This window comes from Scomber scombrus, chromosome 23 (assembly GCF_963691925.1).
Source record: "Scomber scombrus chromosome 23, fScoSco1.1, whole genome shotgun sequence".
Classification (NCBI taxonomy): Eukaryota; Metazoa; Chordata; class Actinopteri; order Scombriformes; family Scombridae; genus Scomber; species Scomber scombrus.
In genome coordinates, this window is record NC_084992.1 from 7,880,875 (window position 1) to 7,908,569 (window position 27,695).

The window sequence follows — 27,695 nt, forward strand, 5'->3', positions numbered from 1 at the left end:
GTTAATGATGCTCTCTAAATTAACTGAGTAAACTCCTTTTAATGATCAAGATGTCGCTGAAATCTCCAGAAAAAGCTGTTGAGTACATTTCGTCCAACGTAAATGTGAGAAACATACTTATTTGCTTTTTCCCTGAGAATTAGAGTTTAGAGTAAATCTCAACAACTACTGAAAGAATCAGTGAGTATTGATCACCAGCTGTAACAAACCACTGCAACTTGTATCAATCCTTGGACTTGATGGACATTATCATTTAAAAATCGTTAACATAATGAGTCACATAATGGCCATTGGGCTCTTCATCCAGGTAACACCAGCCTTTACTAGCTTCAGCTACACATCGAAATATGCTAATAGTTATTATTATCTATTATGTACTACAGGTTTGATGATGAAAGGCCATTTTGTTCTGATGATTTTCTCACTTTATTGATTTATTGTTGAAGTAGAAGTTCTCGATGATGGATCAAAAAAGTGTTTTAGGGCTGCAACTAACAATTATTTTCATTATAAAGTCTGCCAGTTATTTTCTCAATGAACCTTTCTGTCTGAATAACAATTATTATTACTTAAAGCTCATGGTGACAACTTCAAAATGTCTTGTTTTCTCTGATTCAGTGAACCATCACATACGACACAGAAAAGCTGCAACCAGCACATTTTTAAAGCATTTTTGCTTAACAAATGATTAAAATGATAATTTGATTATAAAATTAGTTTGTGTTGATTGACTAATTGATTAATTGACTAATCATTGCAGCTCTATAGTGTTCACTATAGTGTTCACTTCATTGCAATACTCAATGCATTCAGACGTTTATTCAGGTAAAAGTATATGAAGTACTTGCAGTATATTAATGAGTCATCTTCTGTAGATCGACTTATTGATAAATTGACTAATTGCTTAAGCCTGTTAAAGTAGTACTCACACATAACAGGAATAAGTAAGTAGAACACTGTGTCTAAGTATAGTTACTTGACTGAATTACATTGAACAACTAGAGACTGTACATAATGAGCCCAGCTGTTAGATTTCACAGTTTATGACAGATAGAACACATCTGCATTTAATTCTGCACAAGATGCAGTGAAGAGAAGAGAAACCTTCATCATTAATCAACTGACTGTCGCACACAGCAAACATACAACAAAAATAAATGAAAGAGATTTATAAAAGACGCATTGCATCACACATACTGTATGTTTGTACAGGATTATCCGACATAACTCCTAACGTCACAGAGCAGGTATATCCCATCCTCTCATCCCTAATCTGATAGCATAAGGGAATAATATCATGTGCTGCCAGGATGTAGTCTGTGGCCTTGTATGAAAACTATATAACGTTACGCTTGATGACAATCTGTTGCATCATGCAGACCTGAAAACCCTCCAAAACGATAATCACCGAGATTGCGCCCATGTTCGCATGTTTGAATCTTATTATAAAGCAATAAAGGAAATTATGTTTCCTTATTTTCAGTCACACTATTTTCAGTTCTTCTTTTTCATTTTTTCTTCCTTAAAACGTGACAAAATCTGCCACTTGTGTTGGTTACTTTCACTCATTTCCAAAGCAAACACATTTATTTCAAGAACTGCCATGAGGTATGTGTCATAATGTGTTGTAAGAGCTGTGGGTCTTATTTTATGACACATCAACTGTTTCACGAAGCTGCTCGAAGCCAGTAAATGAAGTGGAAATAAGCGGAATCATCTCATCTCGTTACCTCTCTCACCTGATGAGATTTTAAGATTGAATACATGAATAAAAATGTGGACGTTTTTGTGGAAATTATCATTGAGATGCATTAGAAACAACTCCGAATCATCCTGACTCTCATGCACGGTGACAGTTTGTGTTCACAACAGCAGACGGAAATGCTGCTGTGTGTGTGTGTGTGTCACAGCAGTGGTTGGAAGGAGCCAGATATGAAAACTCATGGAAATGTATTTGTGTCGTCAGTGCTTCATTAGCGTTTGGGCTTTATGGAAGATAAAAATATCTTTTTGCCTCTGGGAGGAGAGAGAGAGGATGAGGAGGGGAGGGGCCGAGTGTGTGTGCATGAATGTGTGTGTAGAGACGAAATAAGGATGGGAAGGAAGAGTTCTTTTTTTCTTTTTTCGCTGCAAATGTGCGTGTATGTGTGTGTGTGTGTTTCTGGGTCTGATTGTGTGTTTCTGCACAAGCGAGATTGCAGCAGCGACACCGTTTTTGAGCAAAAAACTTCCAGGCAAAATGTGACAAAAAGTGCAAATCTCGAGCTGACGTCAGCCTCTCCAGACATCTTGCTGTGAAGTCAAAAATATCTCTTCTTCCTCATCTCTGCCTCCTTCAATCCGCAGAGCTCTTTCTCACTTTTTTCCTCTAACCGTGATGCTCCTTCATCGTAACCACGGTGGAAGATTTCTATAAGCATTTGGGCAACAATGCTTCAGTTGGTTCCCAAAAAGACTAAACAATAAATGACCAACTGTTGCTGGAAAATGGAGGAGAAAGAAAAGAATAATGTCTTCCAAAACAAATTACACTTTCAACATTGAACCATCTGATATCAAACTTTAAAAAAAAAACCTTTAAACTTTTTTATACCCCAAGGTTGATGTCTTAAAATGTCTTGTTTGTCTCCGATCAAAAGTCCAAAACCCAAAGATAACAACCATCGAATCACCACATTTGAGATCATTCTAACAGGCATTTTTGCTTGAAATTTGACTGAAACAAATGTTCAATTATCAAAATTGCTCCCGATTTATTTGATGTCCATTTACTGTTAATCATTGCAGCTCGACACACATGTTCACCCATCTCTGCTTTCCAGTCTTACCCAGGAGGATTTTCCTCCACAAATAGCAACACCTCGTAAGACTAATGCACCTTTCTGACCTGTTCTGACAATGAATGAACGACTAAATTGAGCATAATTTCACCAAATTGCTCTAATTTCAGATCCATTCATTTCAATGTGACCTGCGGGAAAATTACAGTGTAGTAAAGAGGTTTTTTTAAACAATTGGCTGTCATGTTTAAAATGGGTAGTCGAGATGATTGCTGGAACATACGGCCAAAAGGCTCGAGATGGTAGATTATTTCAGCATCGGATAACTGAAGAATGGATGAAAATACAGATACAACTAAGACCTTAGTAACACCAAACGAAGTTGATATTTTAAAGAAGAAAATATCCAAAGTCTTTGATTCCATCTTCTCATGTATGAATATTTTCTGGTTTCTTTCAAATTCTATGACAGTAATCTGTTTAGTGTCTCAGTTTACATTAAAAAAACTCTGACATCTCATATTTTTCCATAAGTTTCAAGTCACTCCGTGTTGATTTTCATAGCACACTGAGATGAAAGGTAATCAGCAGCTTCCTGGTTGGTAGGAAATCAGTGTAAAACCAAAAAAGTGAGTCCTTTATAAATGTTAAATATCTCTATTCGAAGATAACTGGGTTGTTAAAGCTCCTGATATTTTAATAAAACATCCTTCTCTTTTAAAAATTCACACATATTCCAATTTCAGTATTTAAAAACATAATCAGGGTTATAAATGTTGCCTTAAACATGCCGCCCCGCTTTAAAAACCAGCGAGCAGATAGCCAGACAGACAGGTGGCCAGGTAGTCAAGCGGGAAAACTAATTAAGAGCCAAACATTCACACACAGTCAGCCTGCAGGGAAACACTGTCAGATGTTTTGATCGGTTGTCCAACAATTCGAGAGGATCAAGCGGGAGTCTGGCTGGTTTCTTGTGATCAGCTGATGACACGGCTGCGGGACCCGAGCGAAGGATTTAAAAGACAGGCAGAGAAAGGCCTGAGGGAGGAAGAGGAGGAGGAGGAGGAGGAGGAGGAGGAGGAGGAAGGGAGCGACGAGGTGGTGTTCAACTCGTGCGCCCCGTTGTAAGTTATGCTTTCAGACACGTTTACAGCTCGCCTCCCGGTGAGAAGATGAGAGCCAGATGGCAGAGCAGTCACTCTAATGGCATCTCATTTCCTCGAGGGGTTAAAAGATCGCAGAACAAATTCATCATTTGAAGAAGAAAGAGGTGAAGAAAAACGAATACTCTGCGGACCAGGCAGCAGAGCAGGGAAATTAATTTTCACCCAAAAAGCCGATTATGAAGTTTAAAGGCTGCTTCGGTGCTAAATTTAACCGCAGCAGAGCAGCCTGAATGAAGCAGAAGAAGACACGGGGAAGGAAACTGGTAAATTACAACACTTAATCTGTAAGTAAATACACCGAGTGTCACGTATTAAACACATTTGATACTTGTAAGGGGATTTTGGAGCAGATTCTTCTTTTCTAAATACACTCATGTCGGAAATACTGCAGTTAACCTCGGCTGCTTTCTTCCTGTTCTCAGTGGTTTTTGATGAACTTACTAATTTGATCACACTAATGCAGCGGCTCTTGTCTAAAGTGCTGAGGAAGCTCGACAAAAACAACTCCGTCCATCTTGTTTACTTCCAGCTGAGACATGTCAACACACGCCAGGTCCTAGTTACAACTTCTGGAGTTGTAAATACGAGTTTACAAGGAGAACGTGAAGGCAACGCACTGTACGGCTGCTGTTCAGCTACTATTTTAAAAAGACTTAGTGAGGCTGCTGAAGGCAACAGAGCAAAAGTTCCTTCATGCCTCGATTTCTTTTACATTCCCTAATGATTGCAGACACTTGAGGTGTAGTTATTGTAATTGTAAGGAGGCAAAATAGGCTGAAGACTGCGACAACTCTCATATACCTGTGTATAAGGCCGCAGCTAGCAGCTACAGTGGTTAGCTTAGCCTGGCATTCAGATTGGATACAGTAGGAAACAGCTAGCCTCGCTCAATAAGGCTCAATGATATCAGATCAAATATCACTTTAACACTGCGGTTTAAGTGTGAATTAAACATGACAAAATCAAATATCATGATATTTTTGACCAAATACCTTAATATTGTTATTGCAACAATATTGTAGGAATGATTGTTGGTGCAAGTAGAAATATAATCAGCTAGAACCGACTGGTAAGGTCAGAAAATGGAATTACTTTACTGTAATACAGCCTTTAAAACGAGGAAAAGACAACATTTATGCCAAATCATATCACGATATTGTTATAATATCGATATATCTTGTCCAGTCCTAATTAAACAAATGAGATATGCTGCTTTATTGGTAAGCAGCACTTTGTTACATTTAGACAGAGTAAGGCGAGCTGTTTCCCTTTTTAATAAGTGAAACAAGACCTGAGAAAAAGAAGGCGAAAAACACATCTAACATTTCATCTGACGTCAGCCTGAGCGAGTGCTGCAGACCCAAAAACAAAAATCACACTTCTCATTTTCTCTTCGCACATCCAGTTTCCAACAGCTTTTCTTCACTACACAAGCCTCCCTCATGCTTCCTCCATTCACCCTCATGTAACATTTCCACCACCTCCCTTCCCTCTCATTCACTCCATCATCACATTTCTCTTTGTTTTCTCCCTCCACTGAGCTGCTGACATAATCTCACACATTCTATTTTCTCCCTTCTGCTTCTCTATCCGAGGACTTCCGACTTCTTACCATCTGTTGTTGTAGGTGAACCTGATCTTCTGCCCTCTTGATCTCGTTATCTGTGCCTTAACCTTTTTTTTTTTTTTTGCTGGACTGCCGCAGCGGAGCCGCACTTAAACTGCTTAACCTAAAACGACCGTGACCCACTGAATGAATGAGTATCTTCCTGAATCCGTTTCATAAGGGAGGCTCTCAGGAAGTGATAATTACAGCTCAGTGCGTCTGAAAAGATAAATACTACTGTTACTTTAAAGTATGTTGAACAATAGTGCACATATTGGGTGTGTAGTACATCGTGTGCGTTTTTGGATGCAGATTCTGTACTGTGAGTTATTAACCGGTGAAACATGATATTTGAATGGTGTGCACTTAGACGAGGGATTAAAATAAAATGCTTCATATTTGACTGGACTGGATTTCTTGTCCTTCGAAAGAAAACACATGTTCACCGTCATCCATCGCCACCTGATTGGCCGTTGGGGCTGATGCTGCCTGTGATTAAACCTTGATTCATGTGTCAGAGAGCAGAGAGAGTGTATTTTTTAGGTTTTACACCATCAAACAGCTACTATCACACAATATCATGTCCTATTTTACCTAAAACATGAAAATAAAACATAAAAATAATGATTTAAATGTTATTTTATTGAAAGTGAAAATGAGCAGAACTTTATGGAGCTGAGGGGTTTATTGTATAACTATTAGAGCCATCAGTCTTCACTGCTACACCATAAAAAGAAATCCTCATAACTACTATCTTATTAAAACTATTAACTATTCATTTAACGAAAAGCCATCTCGATTGATACGGGTCAAATTTCACCCAGAGCAGTAGACTATGTAAGGGATAAACACAGCTCTTTTATCAATGTAAAAATTCAGAGTTTCTGCTATCAGTTACATTCATTAAGTCACCCAGGCTGCTGAATCATTTATGGTACCTTACATAAAAAAAAAATGATCTCAGCAATTTCCACACACACACACACACACTGTCAAGTATGCAATTTTAAATTCAAGGGAAAAAAGAGAGCTCTGGTATAAGGTTGGACACTCGATATAGAAGTATCGGATTGGGTTACCTCTATAACAATGAACAATCTGATGTTATGTGAGGTACTGTAGTGCGCTATCCGGGAGACTCCACCCAGGGAACCGAAATCCCTAAATCTCACTAATCACTAATGAGGCAACGTTATCTCTTTTCTTCTTAAAGGACTAGTTAAACATGTTGGGGGACATGTTGCTTGTTTTGCCTTCTTACTGGGAGTTTAAAGAGAGATTAAAAGACTGACACCACCCTTATGTCTGTCAGGTAGATGTAAAAATAACTTAGCATAGAGAGCGGAGACAAGAAAAAAACAAATGTCAACACGTTATATCGTGTTTGTTTAATCTGTACAAAGTGTAAAAATGACACATCATTTTAGAGGATTCTTTGTGTGTTTTTGAGCATTTCTTGGTGATCTTCCCCTTTAAATTCATCACTGTGTCAATTATGGGTCAGAGTTATGTCAACTGTGCTGTCAAGACCAATTTGGCTTTGAGGGTCCGTGTGTGTTTTGAATCCTAGAGAAGCAGGAACATCCATCTACATCTACTGTGAAAATAACTTCAAAAAAATACGAGTTAAAGACTGAATCCTGCTGATCTTCATCTGACCTGACCGAGATCTGAGTAAGACTGAAACGTTGTCGTCGATTCAATTTTGTGGCTTGGAGTAATAAGTGTGCAGGCGACACTCCTTTCTAAAAGCCTTGCAACTACGTGATGTGCATGTCACTATACTCTCCTGTTGAAGGGTTTTTACAACAGTAGGATACATTTTTGACAGAAGCAGATCAAAGGAAAGTAACACACAGCCTGGTGCATGAGCCATGATGTTGCTTTCCTACCCTACAAAACAACCACAAACACCTCCATCACACATATATCTCTGTTTCTCTTTTAGCAATATGCAAACAAGGGTAGTGAAACGAGCACAGTGGCCAAGTGACACACAAACAGACAGGGTCAAAAATAACTTGGGCAGAAATGCAAAGCAATGATAACAAAGGGCCCACTCTGACTTTGATGGTGCAGGGTGTATTTCCCACTCACTTTGCACACAGCACCTTTGCATAAATAACTTCGAGCTCGGCTGACTGAACAAAAAAAAAAAGAAAAAAGAAGAAGTTGAAAAAAAATCAGTTCCTGTTTGGCTCCTGCCTGATCCCAGATGGAAAAATGCTGCTGGAGGATTTGGACAAGTTGGGAGAAAACGAAGTGTTTGTACGTCATGTCGACAACCTAAAGTTTTTTTCCCCTTCTGCTGGCGGACACACATAAATAGCACAGTTATCACTTCTTCCAAATAAGATAAGAGTCTCATTCTCCAGCTACAATCCTTCACTTCATCTGCTGCATACTGTTGCATTGTGTAGGAGTATTTATGTGTGTGTGTTGGGTTTTTTTTTTTTAATTTGACAGACACCTGCACAAACCCAGATTCTCACTGTATCCAAGCTGTTATCAAAACGTGTGAACATTGTGCCTTTCGACAGCATGCTTCTCTGCCCCATTGGTGGCCTGTGGTATTTACGAGCGTGGAGCATATGCACGAGTGTTAGCCCGCGAATGGAGGTTTTTTCGCTCAGCCTGTCTGTCACTGCCTTCACTGCAGCTGCCGTTTCAGGGCGGAGACGAAAAAAACAGCTGCGCAAAGGAGACGAAGATATGAGCTCAAACGCATGCACACGTTTACTGTTCTTATGAGAGGTATTTATTGACTCCAGCACCTTTAGCCTTAAAGTCAAAGCAAAATCACCTGTTGAACTCAAGTCTTGCATTATGAATTCCAGTGAAAAGTTTATATGGCAAAAATTAAGAACATTTACATACTTTGGTGTCCATTAACATGTTTAAAGTCATTATTTCATCAAAATATAGCTAAATTTACACCTTCAATGTGGGACTGCTGCGGCTGCGACTGTTTTTTTCATTATCGATTCATCTGTTGATTATTTTCTATAGTCATTTTTCAGAAGCTATATATATATATATATATATATATATATATATATATATATGACAAGCTGGAAAGGTTTTTTAGCGATTTTAGCTTGAAAAATGAATCAACTTCATTTTCTGTTCATTGACAAATCAATGAATCGATTGATCGTTTCAGCTCTAGTCACCATTGACCGCAGCTTCCTTTCTGTCAACGACGAAGCTACAAACTTATCACTGCAGCCTTCGAGTCAACTAGTATTCAAAATGTACACAAGACTAATCATAACTCTCCCTTCAACACCAAACCCAATGCCTTGAAACCAGAAAACTCACACACACACGCACTAGCACACACACACACACACACGCACACACACACTCAAAGACATCTAGACTGTAGTAGACATAAGCAAACATTCACACAAACATAAAATATGCATATACACCACGGGGGAATTTGGAGAATTTGAGCAAAACTACATGTTCTTAAATGACACAACCATGTAGAGACACACACACACACACACACACACACACACACACACACACACACACACACACACACACACACACACACACACACACACACACACACACACACACACACACACACACACACACACACACACACACACACACACTCACACACACACACACAGTTACACAGCAGGCTTTGGTCCGGATGCCGGCATTCTCCACAGTGATAATGGGGCTGTATCCCACTGTAATGCACAGTTCACTGAGGTTGGCTCTGCTCCAGATGGAGAGGCAGCGAGGAAAAGGAACAGGATGCCATAACCTCGCCTCACACAGTGGACAAGAGCCACAGCTGCAGACACACACACACACACACACACACACGCACGCACACACACACACACACACACACACACGGATAAGCAAGCCACAGCACCCACGCCTGCATCAACCCACATGAATGCTTGCATTTACAGAAAAACAGACCCTCTCTCCATATCTACTGTACACGAACACACATGGCCATGCTCAACACACACACACATACACACACTTAGTAGTCGCTGCAGCACATTCACCATAAAAAAAACGCAATAAAAAGCCTCAGCACACACTGACATCGCACTTCATAAAGAGTGTTGGCTGTAATAATGAAGCTCCACTGTGTCTGACAAGAGCAGAAAGTAAAGGTGCAGAGGAGAAGTGGAGGAATGGGTGGAGAAGAAGCTGCCTTTTGTTGCATTTTCAGTCCCTGTGCAAAAAAAAAAGGCAGAGGAGCCACGATCTGTGAGAGGATTTGTCGCTCTGAGAAGTAATAATGTTATGCCGCCCCGTTCTGACCCGTTAAGACGACAGAGCCAGAAAGCGTCCTCTATGCAGTTGTGCACCAGAGCTTTACATCCTCGGCTTTACAGGAGGGAGAAATCAAAGTCCGGACACAACCAGGTCTGCACAACACAGTATTAGTTTTTTTAATTTTTCCGATCTGTAATTACTGACTTGCTTTAATTACAGTGTTGTTATTCAAGGTCTTTTTGAGTGCAATTTCTAACAAGGTGGTTTCTTCTCTGCTGCAGAGTGAAAACATGCAGCTCAGCTTCGTCTGGTTTACATGAAACTTGATACTAAAACTGGTACACATTTAAACAGCACAGTTTCTGTTTTTATCAGGTGGATAACATAAGTTGTATTATTATCTGGATACTTTGTTATGTCAGGATTGACTCGCCATTTCTACAATTTAAAAAGTGTCTTTTTTAAAAAGCTTAAACCACAGTCTACAGCACTGGTTTCCAACCTGAGGCTCCAAATCCCTGCTGGGGATCTACAAAGCTTCATGGGGCGGTCACAAGGCCCAAGTAGAAAAAATAGAAGTAATTATTTGAGTCATTGTGAAGAGTTATTAAAAGTTAGTTTGTTGAATAAATAAATATATAAACTTAAAAGATCTTATGAGGATAAGTGCTGCTAAATATGCAGAACTGCATTACAAATGGACACAGTTAAAACAACCAAAGAGCTAATGGAACAACGGCCGAGCATCAGGGAGAAGACATCACTTAATGTGCCAGAAAGAAGCCTATTAAGTATTCATGATAGTTTAAAAAGGTATATAAGTGTATAAAAAGATGTGAAAAATATACATTAGCAAGAAATCATCTGTAATTCTTGCAGGTGTTGAGTTCACTGGTCGGTTTTATTGGACATTTATTAATTGTTCTGGTCTGTTATTGCTATGCTTTTAATATAATGTGAAATGTCCATTTAATATATCAAAGAACCAAAAGTCTAGACATGTGACCCTGAACTATCTTTAATCCATTTATCTAAAAAAAAAATAATAAACTATTTCGTTCCTTTACAGAAATTTTCCCATATATGTGACCTTAACTTTAATCCTTTGTTCCTTTTTTCTCTCCCTCTTTTGGTTGTTATATTCATGTGATCTTTTTTTTGCGGTTTTAATGTCTACTCATAAACACTCACAGACACAGTTACACACACACACACACACACACACACACACACACACACACACACACACACACACACACACACACACACACATCTGAGACCTTGGGTTACGTAATAACAATTCTGTGCCTCTTTGTTCGTCTCATTTTCTGCAGGAAAGTCACAAGCTGAGGGGAAAACTTTTCCTTTTTTTCCTTTCCTTCTTTTTATCTGCTGCAACAACCTTCTTATCTAAAAAGGATATGACACTACCACACAGTCAACATACCTGCTAACGTGACTGAGAAATATATTTGAAAATAAATCTATAGCTTTTAGCCCTTATAGACTTCTAAACATCAATATTAACACTCATATTGCCTGCTTTTTCATTTTGGCTTTTATGTTTATCTTCTCTGGTCTGCAGGTCTGAAATAAACAAAGTGATGAATTTGATTCACAGTCATAAAAAGACAAGTTAACTGTGTTCTTGTTGATGTGGAAAAGCTCCTCCAAGATCTAAGAGCTCATGGGGACACAAATGATAGAATAATGAAGTACTGTAAGTATTTTTGCAGATTTATAAGCATGAACAACAAGTGGAAATAAAATGTTAAAAAGCTTTTTTGAGGCTTTTATTTTGGCACCTCTAATTGAGTAGGGACTCCTACATAAATATAACCCTGATTTTACTGTTTCTAACATGTAAAGTTTACACAATCATTCTTGAAACATGTTACAATAATGGGAAAGAAATAATTGCTGGATGTTCTTGTATCAAATAAAAAGAAGAAAAGGACCAATTAATAAAAACACCTCAATGAAAACTGTCTTGCAATATCATGGAAAAACTAGGAAATTACTCTTCATGCTGAATTGTCAGCTTTTTAGAAAAGATACAAGCCTGACCCTTAATCTGCTGCTAGAAAATGAGAGCTACTACTGATCTTCATCTCAGAAACTGAAGTGGAAGAGGAAAAGGAAGAGGGGGGGAAGGAAGAGGACGTGAGACAACAGAGAGGAAGAGGTGAAAATAAGAGAGAGAGGAAGGAGAGGAGGAAGGAAATGAAGGAGAGGAGGAAGGAGGGGCAGGTTGAAGTCTGAGTCATCGTCAGTTACAGCCATCATCTGAGCCGAAGGGGGGGGGGGGGGAGAGACAAGACACACACACACACACACACACACACACACACACACACACACACACACACACACACACACACACACACACACACACACACACACACACACACACACACACACACACACACACACACACACACACACACACACACACACACACACACACACACACAGAACGAGGAAAGGCAATGTTTAATGGCAGCTTCCCCTTCTCTTTCACTAACTGGGGACGTGGAGTCAAATGGTCAGGGACTGTGGGGAATGGCTGTCTATATTGGAGCCACTGACCTCTTTCTAACACACACACACACACAAACAAACACACACACACACACACACACTCACAAATGTGCCAGAGTCTCCAAACAGTCCATTAGAGATTAAACAAGTTGTTCAGTCTATCTTTCAGGCTCCAGGCGTGACTCAAAATTTCAGATTACTCTCCCTTCTCCTCTACCTCCTCCCTTCCTCGATCACTCAGTCCTGTCCATTGTTCCATTAGTGTATTAAGAACGCCGGTATACCAGGGAGGAGGAGGAAGAGGAAGATGGGTGCGATTCAGACAAAATTAACTCAGTCCATCACCTTGCATCAGGGAGACGCGAGACATCTAACTGGCATGCTTTACCGGCTTGCTTTTCATCGCCTCTTCACATTATGGCTCTATGGATTCCTATAATAACACGACAGGAGATTAATTCACCGCAGGACTCTGTGTGCAGCTCTGCTATTTCTCCTCCACATTATTGAGGCAATTACTCACAGCGAAATGAGTGTTACCGGTTGGCAAAGCAGGACTACGGGGATATTTATGGTCATGTTTCAATGGGTTACCTGATGGGAGTGCAAAGAAAAAAGCTGCTCCTCATATTGAACGAGACAAAGGGGGCTTTCAAAAAAGGTACAGTTTGTTTTTTTGTAGATGAGTTGGTATATTGTTGGTGTATTTTCGCAGAGGTTCAACTTCTTTTCACAGATGGAAAAATTTTTTAGCAAACCATAATGCAAGTGAAAACGTGGTGGCAAGAATATAAACACAAGAAGAAGGTCGAACTGGCTATGGGAAGCATGTAGCTCAAACTTGCAGAGTACATCTAGTTGGGTCGGAGCGAGGTCGGATCATGTTCGAACCACCAACGAACACTCCAGAGTCAGAGTATGACTGCTATGTTCAGATCTGCCCGAACAAGTCACAATAAAACTTAAGTTTGTGGGTACTTCGGTTATAAATGGGGCTATATGGTAAACTAAGGGGTCAACGAGTTCATTACAAATCGTCCTGAGGTGTTAAATCCATGTTTATCTCAAATTTCATGACAATCCAGCCGATAAATTTTAGAGACATTTAACTTAAAACACACAAATCAACCATATGTTGGGATTACCAACGTCAGCAGGATTCTGGGAACCATGAAAGTCTATACCGAATTATGTGCCAATCCATGAAGTAGACAGTTGAAATATTTCACGGGGATAAATTCAGATCTTTGACCTTCCGCTCGTGGTGACAGAAGAAAACTCAGGGGATCAGGATTCATCATCTGGGCACCATAAATGTCTGCATCAAATTTCATGGCACTCCATCCAATAGTTGGGATTAATTTCCTGAAAATAACTCCTATCATTCACATATGTGGTGGACAGTGACGTTACATAAAGAGCGGTTATGCAGCCATCTAAGTACTCTCAATTACAGCAAAGAACAACCTCAAGGATATTGCTGCTTTCTCACCATATCATTACCAACATGTGAACAGAGAAGGAATTACTATGAGAGGTAGTAATAGTAGTGTATCATCATGAGAGATTGCTAATTAGCTCCTGGTTACCAAACGACTTGCCTTGGCAACCATAAAGCTCACAGCTCCGTCTCCTTATGGTAATTATCATCATGGCTGAAATGTATCGTTCATCACAAAAATTGCTTGGAATCTAATAGTGCTAATGTGATGAAGCCATTAAACATCCATTTGCTATATTACACACCTTTTTGTCCTCATAATGTGAGCGTATGAAGACTTTTGCGGGAACATGGCGGTGTTATTTATTGTTTCTGTCTCATTTTCTCATTCTGGTGATGCTTTCATTCACATCGACCCACATCGTGCTTTGCCCTTCCTGTTAGTGCTGAAGTGAAATTGACTTTCCTGCTCCATATCTCCCCGGTCGTCCAAACTCCGTCTAAAACACCACCTAGAGACTCTGTGTGATATGTACAACAGTGCAGCGCTGCGATGACTAAGAGGATTTTGGCAATAATGGAGTGCAAATACAGTAGAGTGAGTCAGTTAGTCTACTCATATATTGAACTGCATTAAATAGGCAGAAAGAGGCTTTCATAAGACCTCACACAACCCCCAGTGCAATACGGGAGGTCAGCTGCAAGGACGCAGCAGACAATGGACTGGAAAACTTCATTCATTCATTTTGATTCTGCAGCATTTCTAATCAATTTTATATAATGTAGTGTTATCTAGCTAATACCAGGTAAGCAATGGGTCAGCTAACAAGCTAACATAGGCAATATATTTATACTAGGGCTGCAACTGACAATTATTGTCATTACCAGTTACTCACGTAATTGTTTTTCTTGACCAATTGATTACTAATTTTGTCCCTAAAATGTAAAGAAAAATGTAATAAATGCCAGTTATTATTACATAGCGCCCAATGTGATGTCTTAAAATGTCTTGATTTGTCTTATCAACAGACAAACATCCAAAGAAATAAAGCTGACTAACATGTTTGACACAGACAAGCACCAAATCTTCATATTTTAGAAGCTGCAATTAGCTTAAGTTTGTTTAATAAACAACTAAAATGACTATTTGTTTATCTGTCCATTGAGTAATTGATTCACAAACTAATTGTTGCAGCTCTTAAATCACACACAAATGTCATCTTGGCATTTGCTAATGAATAAATAGAAAAAAACTAAAATTAAAGTCACTTTGTGTTGAATTAAAAATTCCCAGACTTGAGCACCCCCTAGTGGTAGACTCACATAAGACAACTACAAATTATTCATATGGCGGCTTTAACATCAGCTATTAGGGTTGAAGGAGTAACAAGTAACTTTATATATCCAGATAATTTACTGCTAACGTGAATAAATGTACTAACTACTATTTTTTACTGGTGGCTTTTTTCTTGTAGAATAAAAAATATTACAGCCAATATCTGCACACAGAGCCAGAAGAGTGCAAGCATAGTTTTTACATTTCTAAATTGATGGGTGTTGCCTTCAAACTTTAGATAAATGATTAAAAACAGTGCATACAATCTGTAATGCCGACATTAACTTCTACATAAATCCTAACTAAATCCCTTATATCCACATATCCCCAAACTAAATCACTGTGGTTGATTTGTTTCAGCTCTAGAAACATCTGGAAACATCTGGAAACACACAAAAGAGCTGCTAAATAACTCGTTGCTGTAAATTAAGCTTCCACATCACTGCCAAAAGATTTTGGGATTATGTAATAGAAAGTAGGTTCCATATGTAACCAACTAGGGGTTGTTTAATGGAGATGGATATAAATGACTGCTGATTATTGTAAATATACACAGAGACAAACACTCTTTCATGTAGTAAATGTTGAGAATGATGATGCTTTAATGATTTCAAGCTTTAAACGCTGTTTCATTCACAAAGCAGACACATCATTTCAAAAGGAAGGAAGTCATTTTTAAGCATCGACTCATCAATGAAAGGAAGTTCCTAAAATATCGTGCCGCAAAAAAAGAAACAGATTCAGGACCACAATAGAACTGATATTATAACAACAAGTGTACCTGTGACTTGTCGGCTGCTTGTCGCCAACCTCAGGTTTAGTTTCTCCAAAATCTCTGTGAAAAGGTATTACATAAAAGCTTCCAGTCGGGCTTTTGTGTAACGCAACAATGCATTAGTGCAAGCTGCAATACCTCCAGCAATAGGTGGGTACGCAGGTCCCCAGAGGGTTACATAAACAACATACACATAACAAGTTTGACACCTGCATCACATTTTATTAGTTTGAGTCGAAGCAGAGAGAGGTTACATGTGTGTGACTGTGTGTGTGTGTGTGTGTGTGTGTGTGCGCATGTGCTGTGAAATTTTCATCTCTGTGGCAAAGAGGTTAACCTGATTCCTGAGGCTTTTTTCAACCACACATACAGTACATGAACATACACACACACACACACACACACACACACATATACCATCCAGAGCGCACATACACATACAGCACAACAGAGGAGGAGGAGGCGATGGAGGTAATAACACTAAAGGCAGGCAAAGACACGTTCTCGGCTTTAACTGATGAGTTCAGGAGGCAGACCTGCTTTCCGAGGCACAGATGACATGGATAGATGCTCACAGTTGAGACAGATAAAAAAGCAGGAAAAGCACAGACAAGAGACTTTAAAAAGGAAATTTAAAGCATTTCTCCAGCTGCTTATTTTCCAAAAAGTGTGCATTGACCAACAATCTCCTTTGAAACACGTTCAAACAGCCGTTCATGAAGCATATGAGAACATTCGGTCTCCATGTTCATGTCTAATTCAGGGCGGCATAAAAGAAGCGGCCGCGGCTCTGAATCACATCTGCAACACAAAGTGTCTCATCAAGACACTCATGGCTCATCAGAGCAACTGTTAGAGACCCGTACTTTCCACCCACGCCACAAGCTTCTTCATCACACACACACACAAAGTCATCATCCACAGAGCAGATGAAGAAGCGAAAACACACCAGACCCCCCGACGGGCACTGCCAGCTTCTGCAGGGCGCCACAGGCTGAGTCCTCGTCTGTTGCATGACAAAATCAAAAACTGGCTAAAAAGTTAACTATGTGTCACACACACACACATGAACACACACACACCATGTCTATTACCTACTAAATTGTGCTTTACATGAACTGTAATTTAGGTTTTCCGGTTAAGGTATTTCCAAAAATGAAATGACAAACATTTTGAAATGATAGTTTGTAATGTTTTGTATATTGTTATACGTTTTTAAGCTATTGAGAGCAAGGACTGCAATCTTATCTGTAAAAGAATAGTTTTATATCTTGAAATACACTTTACAACACCAGCACCTTTTAAAGTGTAAGGATGATTCAGATCCAGGCTAGCTGTTTCCCCCTGTGTCTTTATGCTAAGCTACGCTAACCGTCTCCTAGCTGTAGAGCTTCATATTTTACAGACAAACACAAAAGTGGTATCAATCTTATCATCTAACTTTTGTTAAGAAAGTTAATGAGTGTATTTTCCAAAAATGTTAAACTATTCATTTAAGCACAAACACAAAGGCTAAATCTGTGACATCAGTGCTGGTTGCCAAACATCAGATTACTCTACTCAGGAAACTATAGAGGTCACAAGTTTTTATGATGTCACTTTTATGAAGTTTTCTTTCTTGTTTGCTTTTTATGCCAGGCTGCTGCACAGTTTAACTACTTTCTATGGAAAAAATAATGTTGGAGGTCATTTCTTTCACCTCCATTGTGCTGAAACCACTAGAGGGAAATTACAAAATACCTACTTTTTAAAATCATCTTTGTTAATAAATACAGTGAATCTTTGCTATTAAGGTTTTCCACAACCACTTCAGTACGCAAAAGAGGCTTCTCATCTATTTATTGTGATGGATTATTTGTATCTCAGGCAAGTTTCAACTAACCGCAAGTTAATTTTCTTTGCACGGTCAAATTATTGGAAACCAATGGCTGCCTGGAAGGTGCTGCAAATGGGAAATCGACCTACAGTACAGTAAATACTACAAATAATCGTGACATGTGCATCTGAGTGTGTGGAGCATGAGGACCTGTGCAGATGTCAGCGAGAGCAGCATGTTAAATGCATCAGCCCGGCAGCACTGAGAGGGGTTTTGCTGAGCAGCTGATGACAGTACACAGAGTCTTATGATGTTTTCTGCTCCAATCCAACTCTGATCAAACTGTGTTGATGACGCTCTGGAGGAGGCAGCGGCGGCAGAGGTAGAGAGTTTGGTGAGATCAAGCACACGTTTACAGTAATGTACACGCTGCAACACGAAGGTGAAAAACAGATGGATGCTGGGACTTTTTCACGGTCAATTTGATGATTAGAAGTGACGTGAGAGGGAGAGACAGGCAGACAGAAACACAGGCAACGCTTCGAGGTGACCTTTGACAGCATATCCTATAACAACTGAAAGACACACACACACACACACACACACACACACACACACACACACACACACACACACACACACACACACACACACACACACACACACACAGGAGTACAGGAGTGTGTTCACCTCCCCCTTCTCTCCTGCACCAATCGAATCAAGTCTTATCAAATCCAATCAGACCTGCTGAGGCGTTTCATTTGGAGTGGAGCAGCCGAGTAGATTATGCACACGGGCGAAGGGGAATGGCCTGAATCAAACTGTGTACATGTGTATGCGTGTGTATGTGTGCGTGTGTGTGTGTGTGTGTGTGTGAGCATGTAAAACAGAGAGAAAGTGAGTGCTGGTGTGCCTCCCTATCCACGTGTTTGTGCATGTGTGCGTCCATCTGCACTGTAGCTGTTTGTGTGCCTCTGCTCGCTTGTGTAGGCTCAGGAGTACTGTATGTGTGTATGTGTGTATGGGTATGTGTGTATGTGTGTGTGTGTGTCATTCCATCCATTATTCTAGCCACTCTGAAACACTGCCAGTCGGACAGATTGGGCTTATGAAATGCTTCCACAGCTGTGTTAAAGCAGGCAACACCCCTCCAGTCTCTCCCTCCATTCTTGAAATGAAACAAAAAATCACTCCAGTTTTTTAGCATAAGCCCACTCAAACCTCACTTTTTCTTTTTCTTTCTTTTTTTTTAACATCCTCCCCACCCCCTGGTAACATTAACTTTCCACCCTGCATGAGGAAATCTAAAAAAACTCTGCGGCGTGTTGTATTTGCATAGATGCAATTACACTCCGGAGCAGTGTAGATGATACAGATAAACAGCATCAAAAGTGGAGGCAGGCGTCAAAAAGTAGCTTTTTCGCTTGTGTAGGCGTCAGTCGTAGCACAGCAACCGACCAACCACGCAACCAAGCAGTCGCTGGAGGGTTTTGAATGTGTGTTGTATTTTTGTGTGTGCATGTGTCTCTGTGGCTGCAGCAGAAGAAAGAAGGACTTAACCCTCTGTGGCATTGTGACTTATATATAAATATATATATATACACACACAGACTATATGACTAAATTGCTACCATTATTTCCTCTTAGATAGTTTATGATACTGATTTCCAAACAAATATCAACATAATCATCTTGCCAACTACATCAACCTGGAAATTAAACAGTACATATTCATATACTGTAGGGGTAGTGGGTGGATCTGGATTACTAAACCCAGCTAACAGGATAGTCTGGAATGTATCTAGAAAACAATTAAAATCTGGGCAAGAGAACAACAACAACAACAACAAACAGATTATAACTAGTGATGTAAGTGGAAATGCGGACTTCCTCTTTAGGGCATCACTTCCTGTTTGCCCATGAGCAGGAGGTCTGGTGCACTGGCTGCATATAACACAGTAAACAGACATTTTTAAAATTCAGTGGAGGCGGTGTACTTGGCTCCGGGTGCTGGGTTCACTCTTGGCCCAGTCTTATTCGCAGTATCACTTCCTGTGACCTCAGTGACTGAGACATCAGACTGAGGTTTGCTTTGCAGCTAAAACCTGATATTGTGAGTATAAAGGAAAGGTGGCAGGAGCAAGAGAGTTTTTAAGCATCCTGTTCCACTACATGGTCAAATGTATGTTACACCTCATCCTAAAACCATAGGCATTAATCTACTCCATTCTGACTGGCTGCAGGGATCCTCATAATGGACACCTACTAAGTATTTCCACTGAAACTGTCTGTTCACTGAGTTATTGCACTGGCTAAAACAAGTAACCATAGCAACAGGAATGCAGTCAAAGCCTCTGTTTACAATTTATTGCAACACTTTAACGAGCTTCAACATTTCTTTTCACCTATTTAGAGAATATGGCAACTTTGATGACTAGGGGGGATGCAGCGAGAAGAAAGAGAGATTGAAAAGAAAAAAAGAGAGAAATGGCAAATGAAATGGAAGATGAAAAAGACGAGATCAGCACACACACACACACACACACACACACACACACACACACACACACACACACACACACACACACACACACACACACACACACACACACACACACACACACACACACACACACACACACACACACACACACACAAATAACCTACAAAATGTGCAGTTAATACACTGACTTCCAAATGGACTCCAGCTCTTTAAACTACACTGCCTCCAAGTCGTCCATTAATTCCTGATAATGGACACCTCGTCTGGCATTACCCTTCACCTGCATTAGCCTCCAGTCTTCTGAGGAGGCTTTCCACAAGATTATCATACTTGGCTGCAGATATTTGCTCCCATTCATGGCAACGTTGGTTAGATTGCCTTGAAATTTGGAACAGATGCTCACATGCTAAATGAAGGCGGTGAACAAACACTCATAAACACAAGCCTGTTAAGATTGTCACTGTGTGCATGTTGGCATACTGATGTTAATTGATTATTTGGATATCAAAATGATCTGATTCTAGCCTCTCATATATGAATGCTTTCTGTTCTCTTTAGTCTTCTATGACAGTAAAGTGAATATCTTTGGGTTGTGGACAAAAAAAAGACATTTAAAGACGTCACTTTGGGCTCTGGGAAGCACTGATTGACATTTTCCACCATAATCTGGCATCTTAAAGAGCAAACAACTCACTAATTAAATCAAGAAAACAATCACAAATGAGCCAGTAATGAAAATAACCATTAGTTTCCGCCCTGAAATAATTTGTTTATATTGATTTTCCATTAGCTATTATCACCATGGTGGCTTCTGCTCTTCCTGGGGTCCACAGAAATGACATTTAAGACAATTATCCACCAAACTCCTTCAATTAGAAAACACAACAGACAAAAAAATAGCCAATTTAAATCCAGTGAGGGTCAACTGGAACCAAAGCTTTTAAGGTAATTAGTCAATAAAAGTTAATGTCTTTAACCTTTTTATATACACAGGGTAGTTTAAAGAATTTACTATAAGTTTAAGAGTGTCGTTTCAAAGCTTCATATATTTAATGCCGTCTGTTCTTATGCTTGCTGTTATGAATATTTGTTGTTTTTCTTCATTTTAAAGAAACATTTTCCTGTTGAGTAAGAAAGCAGCATCTGTGCCAAATGTTTTAAGCTGTAAATGGATACCTAGCACCAAGCCGAGGGAAGCGGGCGGCGGCAGCAGCGGAGGAGGAGGAGGAGGAGGAGGAGGAGGAGGAGGAGGATGGAAGCGAGCGGATTACAAGCTGTGATGTAACGTGGCGTAATGACACTGACCCCTCTGTAACTCATCGCTTCCTGAGAGTCCGGTGCACACATGGTGAAAGTAAACAAATGCGCAGCAGGAGGAGGGGAGGTGGGGGGTGGGGGGGAAGAGAGATGGGGAAACAAAAGGCAGGGGTAGTCTGACAGTGACATATCTTTTCCTCTCTGTGGACCGGGAGGCCTGTCGGAGGATCCGCTGCTGCAGGAAGTGATTTTTTCTGAGTGACAGCGAGGCTCGTTGTTTTTTTTCCTGATATGCTCGCAATCTGTGTTGGTTTTCAGCATGATGTGATCTTAATAAGCTAGCGTGCTTTGTTGGCATGTACTGTTGTTAGAGCGGGCTGACACTGTTTTATTAAATATCAGATGTCTGCTTGTCTCTGTCGTCTATGACTGAGAGGATGGAATACTGAAGCTAATTTCAAGTCAAAACAACTAATAAAATTTGATTTTTAAAAAACACTGAATATTGGTGACTAAATGCTAACACTTTAAACTGAAATCTGAATAAAAGGAGGTCAATTTGGATGCAGAAGTCAAACTATTCAATTCAAATAAGAGTCACAAAAACATGAAAAATCTGAATCAATACTATAGATTTAGAAAGCTTTCAGCTGTTGGAAACTTTGTACCAAAACCATTGAAGCATTCACAGTACTTTAGACACGTACATTATTTCTATTAACAAGCTAAATGAATGAACTATTTAAACTCTTTTCTATGCCTCCTTTGTTCATTTGTTTCACACAATTTAGGAACTCAAAAAAACTGCCTCACAAGAAAACTACCAACACTGGCAGGAGGTTAGCTTTTACCTTCCTACTCTGTTTGTAATGAGACTGATTATTAAAATATATCGTACAGTAGATGACACACACACACACACACACCAACATTTTTAACCAGTAGTTTTTGAGAATATATAAAAAATGCAACTCAACTGTATTTTCTGAGAATGCTTAACAATACCATGTCCGCCAGTGTATTGCAAACCCGAGTTAAGCTGACTCTTTAAAATACTTCCTAAATGACAATGTGCTTTAAAGGTAGCGTAGCTCCTTTAAGGAATAGCTCAGTGTGTAGGTTGTGTGCGTAGCGAGCGTGCAGAGAAAGAGAGAGAGCCTCTTATTTTTGCACACTACAGTTTTTTTTATTTACCACGCCAGCCGATGAGTGATATGTCATACAAATTAAAAAAACAAAAAGGGAGGAGAGAGGAAACGGATCATATGATGATGAGTCTACTTTACTCAAACACTCATTCAAAGCACTTCAGATTTTTTTCTCACAAGTTTTAATTCCTCATTTCCTGTGCTTGCAGAAGTGATCTCACTCAACACCAGACTCATTTCTTTTGGTTTCACTTTTCAGGAGATGAGATGCTCTTCCTCTTGCACTTAAAAATAACATACCCTCATAACATTGTGGTTATTAAGGAAGCTGCAATTCATTTCTTACAGTAATTATTAAATGAAGAAGTCTCAAATGTGTCACAATGAACAGCTTGCTGACAAGGGAGCTGTGAACGTTGGCTCAGAGGTAAAAAAACCCACAAATAAACTGTCTTTCTTTTGTTTTGATTGTTTCAAATTCCACCAGTTTAACACTGATCTGCCCAAAACACAGTGTTTGACTCAACACCTGCAAACACTCGACCACAAAACACTCCCCTGGTGGCTGCAGCAGCGGAGGAGATGGTGGTGGGGGCGACAGGGATACAACTGACACCACCGACACACACACACACACACACACACACACACACAGAGGAAGTGAACCTGAGAGAGGAAGCACATTTCTGCTGCGCTGACCAGTTTTTTTCTTCTCTCTCTCTCTCTTTCTCTCTCTCTCTCTTTCTCTCTCTCTCTGTCCGAGAAGATGGATCGATATGAATCACAGAGCAGAGCAGACTGGCTCCCAAAAAGCTGAGTCAAGGGGCGCGCACACACACACACACACACACACACACACACACACACACACACACACACACACACACACACACACACACACACACACACACACACACACACACACACACACACACACACACACACACACACACACACACACACACACACACACTACAGATAACTCTTACCTTTACCTTAACCTAAAACTACCTCTTAATCTCATTTCTCAAGTAATCTCAAGGATTAAAGGTACGATGGCGCCTCGCCGACGCTTTCTGGACCTTAAAAGAAACCCGCCGTAACGGTTTCAGTGAAATAAAGTCGACCAGGAATGTTTTACAGCTCGTAAAGACTTCACTCTGCACAGGGATAATATGACAGGAATGCAGCCTCACAGGAAATGGGCTGACAACTGTCATGCTGTGCAAGTCTTTGTGTACAGTACAGATGAATGTTTGTCACATAGGATCAGATTGCAAAAGATGGACATTAAAGGATGAGTTCAAACATTCTCAAATCGGTCCTAAAACAACAGTCAGGTGCCTAAATGATGTAATCATTCCTTTTGTTTATGAATAGATCTCTTTATAATGTCCGTACAATGTATAAGTGATGTGGGACAAAATGTACAGTCCTCCCTATGTGTAAAAAGGTTTATGTGAAGCTAATATGAAGCTTCAGCAGTCGGAATTGGTCAAATCAAGTAGATATCGTTCAATTTCCCTCGTTTCAGTAATGTCCTTTCACCACAGCTGAGCGAGAAAAGAGAAAAAAGGAAGTATAAATTCAATAACTAAAAAGAACAGTGGAAAATATCCATGTTATCTTAACTCAGACAACTGCACATTTTCATGCAGATTCACACAAAATGTAACATTATGAGCACTTTCGAAGAGGTTCTTGTACAAGAGGAATGATTACAGCGAGAAAAATCTGTTTCAGTGTTCATTTGGGCTCCTGACAGAATTATTTATCTACAGAAAAACCAAAATAAAAGTAAAAGTAACGGCTCTGATAACTGATTACAATTCGCTGTCGTCCAAGTGCCAAAACTTTCCTTTTGCTACTTTACACACAAGGCAAGTGATTTGATGACGTCACCTTTGGTTCTGTGCACCTTTTCACTGTTTTCCTAACAATTTACAGGCCACATGAGAAATATAAGTAAATTAGCTGATAATGAAAATAATTGTTAGTTGCATCTACTATTTAAATTAGACAAAACAGAGTTCTGCACCTCAAACTATTCAAGTTTTCTACATTTTGAAAATCTATTTGGTGTGTGAATGTGGATTCCGATGAAGAGTTTGTGTTCATTTTATAAACAAAACTACAAAATATTCAACAAGAATACTTTCATGACACTATGAAGGGATTAAAAAACAAACAATGCAGGGAAACGAGATGAAATACAGTATGTCGGCTATTGGTGAGGAAAAGCAGTCGTCCCAACCCCCTCCAACACACACACACACACACACACACACACACACACACACACACACACACACACACACACACACACACACACATTAACACCGAGAGTTGGGCGGCCAGACACTTCCATTCATAAAAGATCCACCCTTTCCCCATCCGCTCTCTCTCTCACGCACGCACGCACGCGCGCGCGCACACGCGCGCACACACACACACACACACACACACACACACACACACACACACACACACACACACACACACACACACACACACACCCATCCGGGACGGTCACAGGTGGTCGCCGGTGGTTTGTTATAACCTCTTTCCTCTGACAGTGAATTGAAATGTATGCAGGTTTAGAGGCAGAACATTCCAGATAATGTCAACTGGGTCATGTGAGAGAAAACAGCTGCAATGATCCTTTAACATACATATAAAAAAAGAAGCCCCTATAAGCTGATAATGTTTCACTATCACACATACAAATACAATATAAAAACATATCATGAGATCACATGAGGAGATAAGGAGCATTATGGGAGTATTTTGGCAGGAGAAGTAATGAGGACATTGGATACATGAATGTCCACAGCCACACTAAATCCAATCCTATTAGTTTAATCAATGGTGTGTTAAATGCCCTCTTGAGAGTGGGAAATTCACCAACTTGCCACTTTAGCAGTCAAGTTCATGACTGAGTTGTGTCATGTCAAGATGACATTAGACATTTCACATGAATTAAACATTTTTTTGGTCAAATCTTTACAAAGATCCTGTCCTTCCAGTGCCCCACATTTTACTTTAATGAATTTCATTAATAAAAAAAGAATATTTTACGCTTTTTGAACCTCATGACCCTATTTCTTTTTCACTTTCTGATCTATCTGATGCCAGAAAAACTACATCTTACAGACAGGCGTCTCACACAGTCATCATGTAACGGTATGCAATGAGAGAAATGATCCATATATCTATGAATGGATGAGGCTGGGTCCAGTTAATGAACTACAACCAGGATAAAGAAAATACCTTAATGCATCTGTACAAAAAAAATGCAGAAAGGGTGTTGAAAAGAAAAGAGTTAAACAGAGATGTACTCACCTCGGACGCAGGGGAAATAAAATGACACAGCTAGAGAACGGAGAGAGATGCGGGTGAAGATAATCTCCGCTGGATCCTCTGTGGGAATGTTTTATATGTCGGCCTCAGAGACAGAGAGAGATAGATAGAGAGAGTGAGAGAGAGCGAGAGAGAGAGGACAGACGTGCTGCAGGGACAGGAAGAAAAAGTCCAACTCCGACAGCCTAAGCTCACTTTTGCGCTTTCAATTGATGGATTGGGGTCTGTGTCATCAGCGTGGGAACCAAGGCCGTGAAGGTGAGGAGGGCTGTCAGTCAGTGTTTGTCACTAATAAAAACGGATACGCCGGTTTTTAGGATGAATCCTCTCTGTGTCCGTCTGCGTCGCTGCCTGCTGCTCTGTAACCGGCTGCTGAAACGTGGAAACGCCTTTTCCTCTCTCTCTCTCTCTCTCTCTCTCTCCTCTCTCTCTCTCTCTCTCTCTCTCTCTCTCTCTCTCTCTCTCTCTCTCTCTCTCTCTCTCTCTCTCTCTCTCTCTCTCTCTCTCTCTCTCTCTCTCTCTCTCTCTCTCTCTCTCTCTCTCTGTCACGGTTAAGCACACTGTCTGATTCATCCAGAGATCGTCTATTGAGAACAACGGCTCTCTCTTTCACATAGATAGATCACTCAAGAAAATAAATTCATGAATGAATATTTGTAACCTGACACGCCAGATGTTTTGTAACACGGAAAAATCCTAGAAATGGTCCTTGGAAACTGTTTGGACTACAAATAAAGATTCGGCAGGTGATTAGATAAACCATTTTGTCTAATTGATTCCTTAATTCTCCTAAGATGCTGATTGGTCCAAACCACAACAGGTGTCTGATCTCAAGCCCCCATTTGACATAGTGGCCAAGACGTGTAACTACAACATCAGATGATGCTTTTGGTTCCAAAATGACTTTTTCCTCCATGTACTTAAATTGTTAAAGAGACGTCTGTAAATCTGTAAATTTTGGGGGCGTGAAAACTAATTTATTCCATTCAGTCTGATTACATTTCAGAAGTATCAAAGATTGATTGATTCATTCAAGTTTAAAACATGTTGTGTTTGTGTTACAATTATTATTTTGTATTATTTATTTATATATATATATTTTGCACCTATATGTATATCTATAAAGTGGGATTGGTGCATCACGTGACTGTCAGGTGACCTGGGCCTCTGTGGATTTAAGATGGCGATTGTTCAGTTGATATTTAATCTGAGGAAGAGCATTGAGCTCAAAACATCACTGGTGGTGTCCTATTGAATCTACCTACACATAACAGTGATCTCATGGTCTCACAAATCTCATTAAGTAAGGATATTTGGGATGTTTTGATATTTTTTTAAATAAATTTCATTCTTGATTTGTGCTGAGATTGTCTATTAAAAACAATGACTCATTCATTTTGAGGAACCGCTCAATAAAAACGTCCAAATGAATAAGCTTTTTTAGGCACTGAAGTTTAGTGATTAGCACTAGTAATAATTTATTTTTATCATGTATGAATCAGTGTTCGCTTTAGACTAGAGGCAATAGACCCATGGGAATACCACCCCGAACGCTACATAAAGTACAACCAAATTTAAAAACAAACGGCAAGGTAAATAAACACAATAAAGAAAGGGAAGGAAAAATAGACCCCCAGACACTCAGCCACATTTATTTATTATTGATTTATGAGACCTGACCATACGTTACCTGATCTCTCAGCACT

At 39.8% G+C, this 27,695-nt stretch overlaps 1 protein-coding gene across 1 annotated transcript in view; it reads right to left on the minus strand.

Annotated features, from left to right (window-relative positions):
• The window catches only part of LOC134005664 (astrocytic phosphoprotein PEA-15), a 52,963-nt gene extending 26,636 nt beyond the window's left edge, over positions 1 to 26,327 (minus strand). The window contains exon 1 of the mRNA XM_062444641.1: positions 25,972 to 26,327. The gene's annotated coding sequence lies outside the window, so the exon portion shown is untranslated. The remainder of the gene's footprint in view (positions 1 to 25,971) is intronic.
• Positions 26,328 to 27,695: the final 1,368 nt, after the last annotated feature.